The sequence below is a fragment of the Gekko japonicus genome, unplaced genomic scaffold, assembly GCF_001447785.1.
Source record: "Gekko japonicus isolate JY-2015 unplaced genomic scaffold, Gekko_japonicus_V1.1 scaffold1020, whole genome shotgun sequence".
Classification (NCBI taxonomy): domain Eukaryota; kingdom Metazoa; phylum Chordata; class Lepidosauria; order Squamata; family Gekkonidae; genus Gekko; species Gekko japonicus.
The window spans coordinates 236,875-244,086 of NW_015177039.1; positions in this window are offsets into that span (position 1 = coordinate 236,875).

A 7,212-nucleotide genomic window follows, 5' to 3' on the forward strand; every position below is an offset into this window, starting at 1 on the left:
ACTGACCATTTATAATCGAATCCTTTTGCTAATAATTCCTACCGTGGAATTTCCCCATTTCACTGATCCTGCCCACTGAAATTCTGTATTTATTATTGCTTCTATCCACCACAACCCCGAGATCTCTTTCTTGGATAGTTGCCTCCTTCAGATCCAAATAGTGTAAATGTGAAGTAAAGATTTTCCATGCTGGCTATTTAACACTTACTGGCTCAAAATTTGCCATTTTGTTGCTGGTTCACCCCAATTTGGAGACATCCCTTTGGAGCCATCTGCTTAGGTATGAGAAAAGGTCATAAAATAAGTTAGATTTTTCAGATCCATAATGTGGCAGAAGGGGCTGGTTGCAAGCAGCTAATGGCGGAACAATCCCTTAAAGATGGTTTTGTCCACACGTATCCTTTCCTCTTGTGAATCGGACCCCCACCCCTTCAGTTAGGGTTGCCAACTCCATGTTGGAAATTCCTAGAGATTTTAGAGCAAAGCTTGGGGGAGGGCAGAGTTTTGGCTGGGGAGGGAAGCTCAGGAGGGAGCTGATGCATGAGCAGGGCTAGGGCTCTGAAGTCCACCCTCCAAAGCTGCCCTTTCCTCCAGGCAAACAGATCTCCGTAGTCTGGAGATCAGTTGTAATTCTAGGGGAACCTCAGGCCTCACTTGGAGGTTAACAACCCTAAATAACTGTCCTTCGTTTATACCTACCGGTACTAGCATCAGAATTTAAGGAGTGTGGAAATACCAGTCCAGAAAGGAATCCCTGCACCAGCAGAAGGGCACACTGGAGGCCAGAATTAAATGGCAGAATTAAATGGCAGTTAAGTGACGGAAGGAATGGAGTTTGGTCGTCTATGCACTCTCGTAGCCTCAGTCCCAACCAATGTTCCCTCTAAGCTGTGGAGTCTTGTGAGCAAAAATTCTACTTTGTGAGCTCCTGGCCTTAAAGTTGTGAGCGAGCCATTTGGCTCCTGCATCAATGCGTTTGCTCTCTGGAGCCCTCCTCCCTGAGCGGAGGCAAAAATGTGTGAGCCAGAGGTTAAAAAACTGTGAGCTGGCTCACACTAACTCAGCTTAGTGGGAACACTGGTCCCAACTGTAGCCCAAAAGTGGTGAACGTATAAATACACCCAGTGAAATAAATGGAAAGATAAAGTAACCGGCCCCCACCTCCCACTTCATTGGGGAGCCATGATGGAGCATAGGATTCTGAAAAATCTGCAGCCAATCATAGCATAAACATAGCAGCACAGCAGTTCATGCCAGGACATTGGTATCTCTGAAAATAGGGCTGTATCGCTTTGGCCCCTTGTTGTGCAAACTCTGAGCACAGAAGCAGAGTCTTTGATGATGAGAACATTGGCTAAAGAGCTTTGCTCAAAAAAGGCACAGACAGCCTGAGCAAATACAGGAAAAGGTTCTTGATAAACACTTGTCTCTTCAGATCTCTTACAGGTACTCCACCACAGGCCGCAGGCACCCAACAGGAACCTCACCTCCTTTCCTTCATCTGAGGACAATATATGCAACATAGGTGAATGAATTTTTCCCCATGCCTCCTGTCTGATGCAAATGTCTGCCTTGTCTGTTCCTTTCCACTCCTGATATATGTAGCTGTTGTGCATTGGTTGAACAATTCCTTCCTCAAAAGCTGCTAGCCTTGTTTCCCACACAGAAGGCACAGAGACAATAGCCCTCTGCAGTCTTTACATTACATATGAGCCAGTGTGGTGTAGTGGTTAAGAGTGTTGGAGCAGTGTCTGGGAGACCTGGGTATGAATCCCCACTTGTGCCATGGAAGCTTGTTGAGTGTCCTTGAGCCAGTCACACTCTGTCAGCCTAATCTACCTCACAGGGTTGTTGTGAGGAAAAATGGGGGGAAAGAGCCACTTTGGGTCCTCACTCAGGGGAAAAGCAGGGTACAAATGAATTAAAAAAATAAGTAATAAATGAATGTCTGGCACTTCCCCCACAAGTACTAGGAAAGCATGCTAAATGAAATCATCTCACTATACACAGTAGAACAGAGCAAGAGTTCAGTAGCACCTTAAAGACAAACAAAATTTGTGGCAGGGGATGAGCTTTCGTGAGTCACTGCTCACTTCGTCAGATGCTGTATCTGAAGAAGTGAGCAGTGACTCACGAAAACTCATTCCCTGCCACAAATTTTGTTAGTCTTTAAGGTGCTACTGGACTCTTGCTCTGTTCTACTGCTACAGACAGACAAACACGGCTACCCATCTTTATTACTATACACAATCACCACTTTGTTTGAACTGGGCAACACATACGTATTCTGGCCTTGGTACATTGCCATCAGAGACCCGGGTACATATTTGCATGTACGAAAGCTGGAATATATGTGCATTGCCTGATTCAGACAAAACAAAATGGCAATCACACATATTGAGTTGATTGTGCATGGCATGTTCTCCTGACACATGTGTTAGTAGCATCAGAAACATAATGACTGAACAGGGCTCTTTATGCCCATGAAACTCTACATGCTGATTAATCTTTCACTGTATACAGCCACAGCCACATATTTGCTTCTGCAGGCCAAATTTTTATGGCCCTTTTTGCCTTCCCCGTTTTACAGCCTGGCCATGTATAGCTGCACAAACTGTTACTGTAGAAAGAGTTCACCGGTAACACACTGCATGGGGAAGGTGAGGATTGCCTCAGGGAGGATTGTCTCTCCCTGCAGGTGAACCTTGAAGTGCGAGCAGCTCTTAGGGCAAGAAGGCATGGGGAAAGTGCCTTGGTGGCACCGCTCTCTGAGGCTGCGGTCACACAGACTAAATAATCCACTTTCAATCCACTTTCAGTGCTCTTTCCAATTGGATTTTACTGTGTGGACTGGCAAAATCCAGTTGGAAAGTGCATTGAAAGGGGATTATTTAGTGTGTGTGACAGCAGGCTGAATCTCCCTTTCTCTGCCTACTTTTGTTCCAGCAAAGTGGAGTGCAGGGGGGGGATGTCTTTGGGGCTAACAATTCCCATGATCACTGCTCGTGTGGCAAACTGTGCATTTAAGCTGCATAAAACAGTCAGGCTGGAGGGGAGCCGGCTAATAAGGCCTGTCTGAGTAAAGAAGCAAGCAGAATGGAGGCATGACGGGATAGGAGAGGGACTGGGGAAGTGATGGGCAGCCTACCAGCTGAAGTACGTGAATTTGCCCTGACTGCGTCTGACACAGGCATACCGCTTCATGATTGGTGGGTGTTGGTGGTGTCACCATGGTCTCTCCAGGGGTGTTGCTAAGATCTTGGTTGCTTAAAGATAAATGTCTTTTCTCCCAATTTCTCTGTTGGGAGAGCATTGGAATAAGGGGTACTGTACTCTGCGCCAGCTGTTAGAGGACTCTTCAAAGATTTCAGTTTCAAAAGTATAAAGGGAGCATTTATCTTGAAAAGATTATTTTTAACTCAGCTACTGCTGCCTTTTCACCTGATTTTAGCCTCTCATAAAGCAGGCAAACAAGCTGGATTGCTGCTGTTATCTTTCTTAGAGATAATGAAAAGCAGCATTTCCCCCCTTGGCTTTGGAAATTACATTTTGAAGGCTATAAACATGTGATAGGCAGGTTCAAGCTTGGCTCCTATCTCTGTCCAGTGCAGTCTTCTGAGTTCTTCTAGGGAAATTCTTCCTGCTATAAGAGGAGTTTTTGAAAAGAAAAGAATAAAGCATATTCAGGGTAGGCATTCCTTGGGGCTCACTCAGCACATCCCAGTTGCACAGCACAGTTGCTGATCCATTGGATGTTTGAATTGGGGTAGAGGGCAAATAACGCTTTAGCCTATCCCCCCGCCCCCAATTATCACCTTTGGTCCACTTTCTTGACAAGCTGAAAAGACCATTTCCAAATCAATAAATCATGGATAAGTAAACAGTGAGTGCCCTGGAGGACTGACCTGAAACCCGTAAACATCAAAGTCCTTTCCAAAATAGCTGGGGTCAAAGGGAAAGTGACAGCTGATCTAGTATAGCTGGAACTGCCAAGTTTTTCCAAAGACGATTTGCAAACCAGTTGGGGGTATTATGCATTTGTTAGCCAGAGACCGAACCCTTCCATTACGAATATCTTAATAAGAATATATGTATTTATTACAGAGTACACTAAAACTATACTTTAGAAACATGGGCACAATCCACCCTGGAAGTGGTGTATATTTGAACGAAGAAGTCCTAAATCTATATAATCTGATACATTTTGATGTTTCTAGGTTAAAAACCTTGAACCAATAAAACAGGACCGATAATTCAATATCTCGAGGTTGATAACCTTGAAGCATGTTAAAACAGGACCAAACATGTTTTGGCCTCCAAGGCCTTCCTCAGTGGCCATTTGTGTGTGTGTGTTAGTGCCAAGGCAGGTTGATTACAAGGCCTGATAATGAATTAAAAATATAATTTTCAATAATTTATATAATCAACCGGCCTTGGCACTAACATGTTTTACATTATACTGTGTATGTAAATACAAAAATTAGACCAGTGAGGAAGGCCTTGGAGGCCAAAACGCATTTGGTCCTGTTTTATTGGTTCAAGGGTTTTAACCCAGAAATATCAAAATGTATCAGATTATATAGATTCAGGACTTCTTAGTTCAAATATACACCACTTCAAGGGCGGATTGTGCCAATGTTTTTAAAGTATAGTTTTAGTCTACTTTGTAATATATACCTATATTTTGGTTTAATTTATTTTTTTTAAAAAAAATTCTCTCACCCAACTTTTGGGTACCCAACTTTGTTGTTTCTTAAGGTTGTTTTTTCCCCCCTTCTGTTTTGGTTTGCTATCTTACCAAGAATGCCATGGGGTAAACCTGGAGTATAGCTTCTACCCAGCCTTTTCCTGCTGCATTAGAGTGAGTGTTGGATTTAGATTTCAAAGAGGAGACTTGGGCTCAAAGTACTGGTCAGCCATGGTGCTCTTTGGGCAAACCACAATCTCTCAGCCAATCGTAACTGATAGGGTTCATGTAAGGATAAAAATGAGGCAAGGATATATTGTAACCAATCTGAAACCACTGGGGTAGAGTTTCTGTGTGAAATTCCATTGAACTTAAGACCGTTAGGCCTGCTGAGCGGAATCAGAACAATTTTCTATCTAGTCATGCATTCTGTGTGGCATGTTGGCAAAGCTTCCCCCCTGTTGTTCCCATTACAGATGTTTACTGCCTCTACACATGGAAATTCCATTTAAGTGCCATAGATGATTTAAAAAGAAAGAAGTCCCTTGGCACCTTAAAGACATGAAGTGCCCCTGGACTTCAGTTTTATTGTACCACAACTAGGGTTGCCAAGTTGAAAAATCTCCTTACCAGGGGACTCCCGGTCTGCGGCTGGAGCACGTGCGCCGCACGCACATCACCAGGAAGTGACGTTATGACGCCGGGCACGCTGGGGCGGGGCCACGACCATCCGAGGGAAAACCATAGAGTTGGCCGTGGGGAACGGGCCTCTGGAGCAGGGGTTTCCCCGCCCCCTGGGGGGACTTGGCAAGCCTAACCACAACTGACTTAACACAGACACCCCTTTGGAATTATGTCTGATAGCCAAGCAGGGACCCATCCTCTCCATTAATTTGTCCAACACCTTTCTAAAACCACCCAAGTTAGTAGCTGCCCTTATATTCTGGGGCAGTGAATCCCACAAATTAATTACTCATTGGGTGACTTCCTGTCCAGGCCCCTCATTCCACAATGGCACTCAACAGGCCAGCAGGGTGAAAAATGAAAAGACCATCCCCCTCCGCATTGTAACGTTACTTCCTGTACATACTAGAATTTATGTCAACATGTCAGGGGCTATGCTTTAGCTAAAGTATTGCCCTGACATGTTGACATCACAACATTGGGTGCAGAACTGGTAGGTCTCTGCCCCCCATAATTTCCCATCAGAGGCCAGCCTTTTATCTGGCAACCCTGTTATCTATTGTGTGAAGATGTACTTCATTTTATGTTTCTTGAATTAAGGGGCGGGGACATGGTTTAGTGGTAGAGTATCAGCTTTGCATGAAAACATCCCAGCTTCAGTCCGGAGCATCTCCAGTTAAAAGAATCAGGTAGTAGGTGATTTGAAAGACTCTGGAAAAATACTGGCAGTCAGAGTGGACAGTGCTGACTTTGATAGATCTAGTGGTCTGACTCATTATATGGCAGATTCATGTATTTATGTGTTCATGTAAATTTACTTAATAATAACCTTACACTGCAATCCTAAAAACACTTTCTGGGAATAAGCCCAGTTGAGTAGACTTCTGTATTATTCTAGGTAGACTTGATTACAATTGCACTGTTGATTGGGTGATCTGAGTTCTAGTATTATTGGAAAGGTAGAAAAATTCTCTCTATCTACTTTCACTGTCCTGTGCATTATTTCATAATGCTTTTCTCTAATAATTGCAATCATAGGTGAGGAGGGGAGAATATTGTAAGCTACTTGGGGTCCCCATTTGGGAACAAAGTGGGGTATAAATGAAGTAAATAGATAAACAAATAAAATATGTACACTTAGTTTTTGGGTGCTCCTGCATAAGTCTTTCTTGGAAAGGGATGCATGAAGTGGAAGAGGAAAATTATTTCCATACCAGGAATATCCTAACAACAAGGACAGTGAACAGAGCAAGGATGCAGACAGCATTTACCAAAAAAAAATGGCTCACCACTTTGTTTTAAGCACTTAGAAACCATTTACCCAAACTACATCTACGCCATTTTTAATAGCCCAGTCTTTAAATCCTGCTGCTTTATTACTGGAAAAGGAGAAAGGTATGTCAGTGTAATAGGTCAACCAAACGCTAGTGCTGTGTTAATTGCAGCAGCCGTTTATGGCCGCCTTGCTGTTTTCTCTCTCCTCTGAAAGTTTATTTAACAAGAGCCTCTGCTTCCAAAATTGCTTTACCTTTATCTAGTTTCCATGGTGTTTCTTTTTTCTTGTGACTTGATTATCTTATATGTTGATAAGGAATGCCAGTTAACAGAAGTTTGAGAGTCAAAAGAGGACACTGGAGGGCAGTAGTTGTCTATGTGAAGCAGCATGTCCCCAGGAGCTGATCATACAGACATTTATATTGTATTCTCAGGATATGGTATACCAGTAATGTTACCACTAAAGAGCTGGAAAGCATCACAGTGTGACTGCTTTCAAAATGTGAGAACTGATTAAAGAATCCACTTCTGACACAGTAGAATTTCCACAAACAAGTGTATTATTT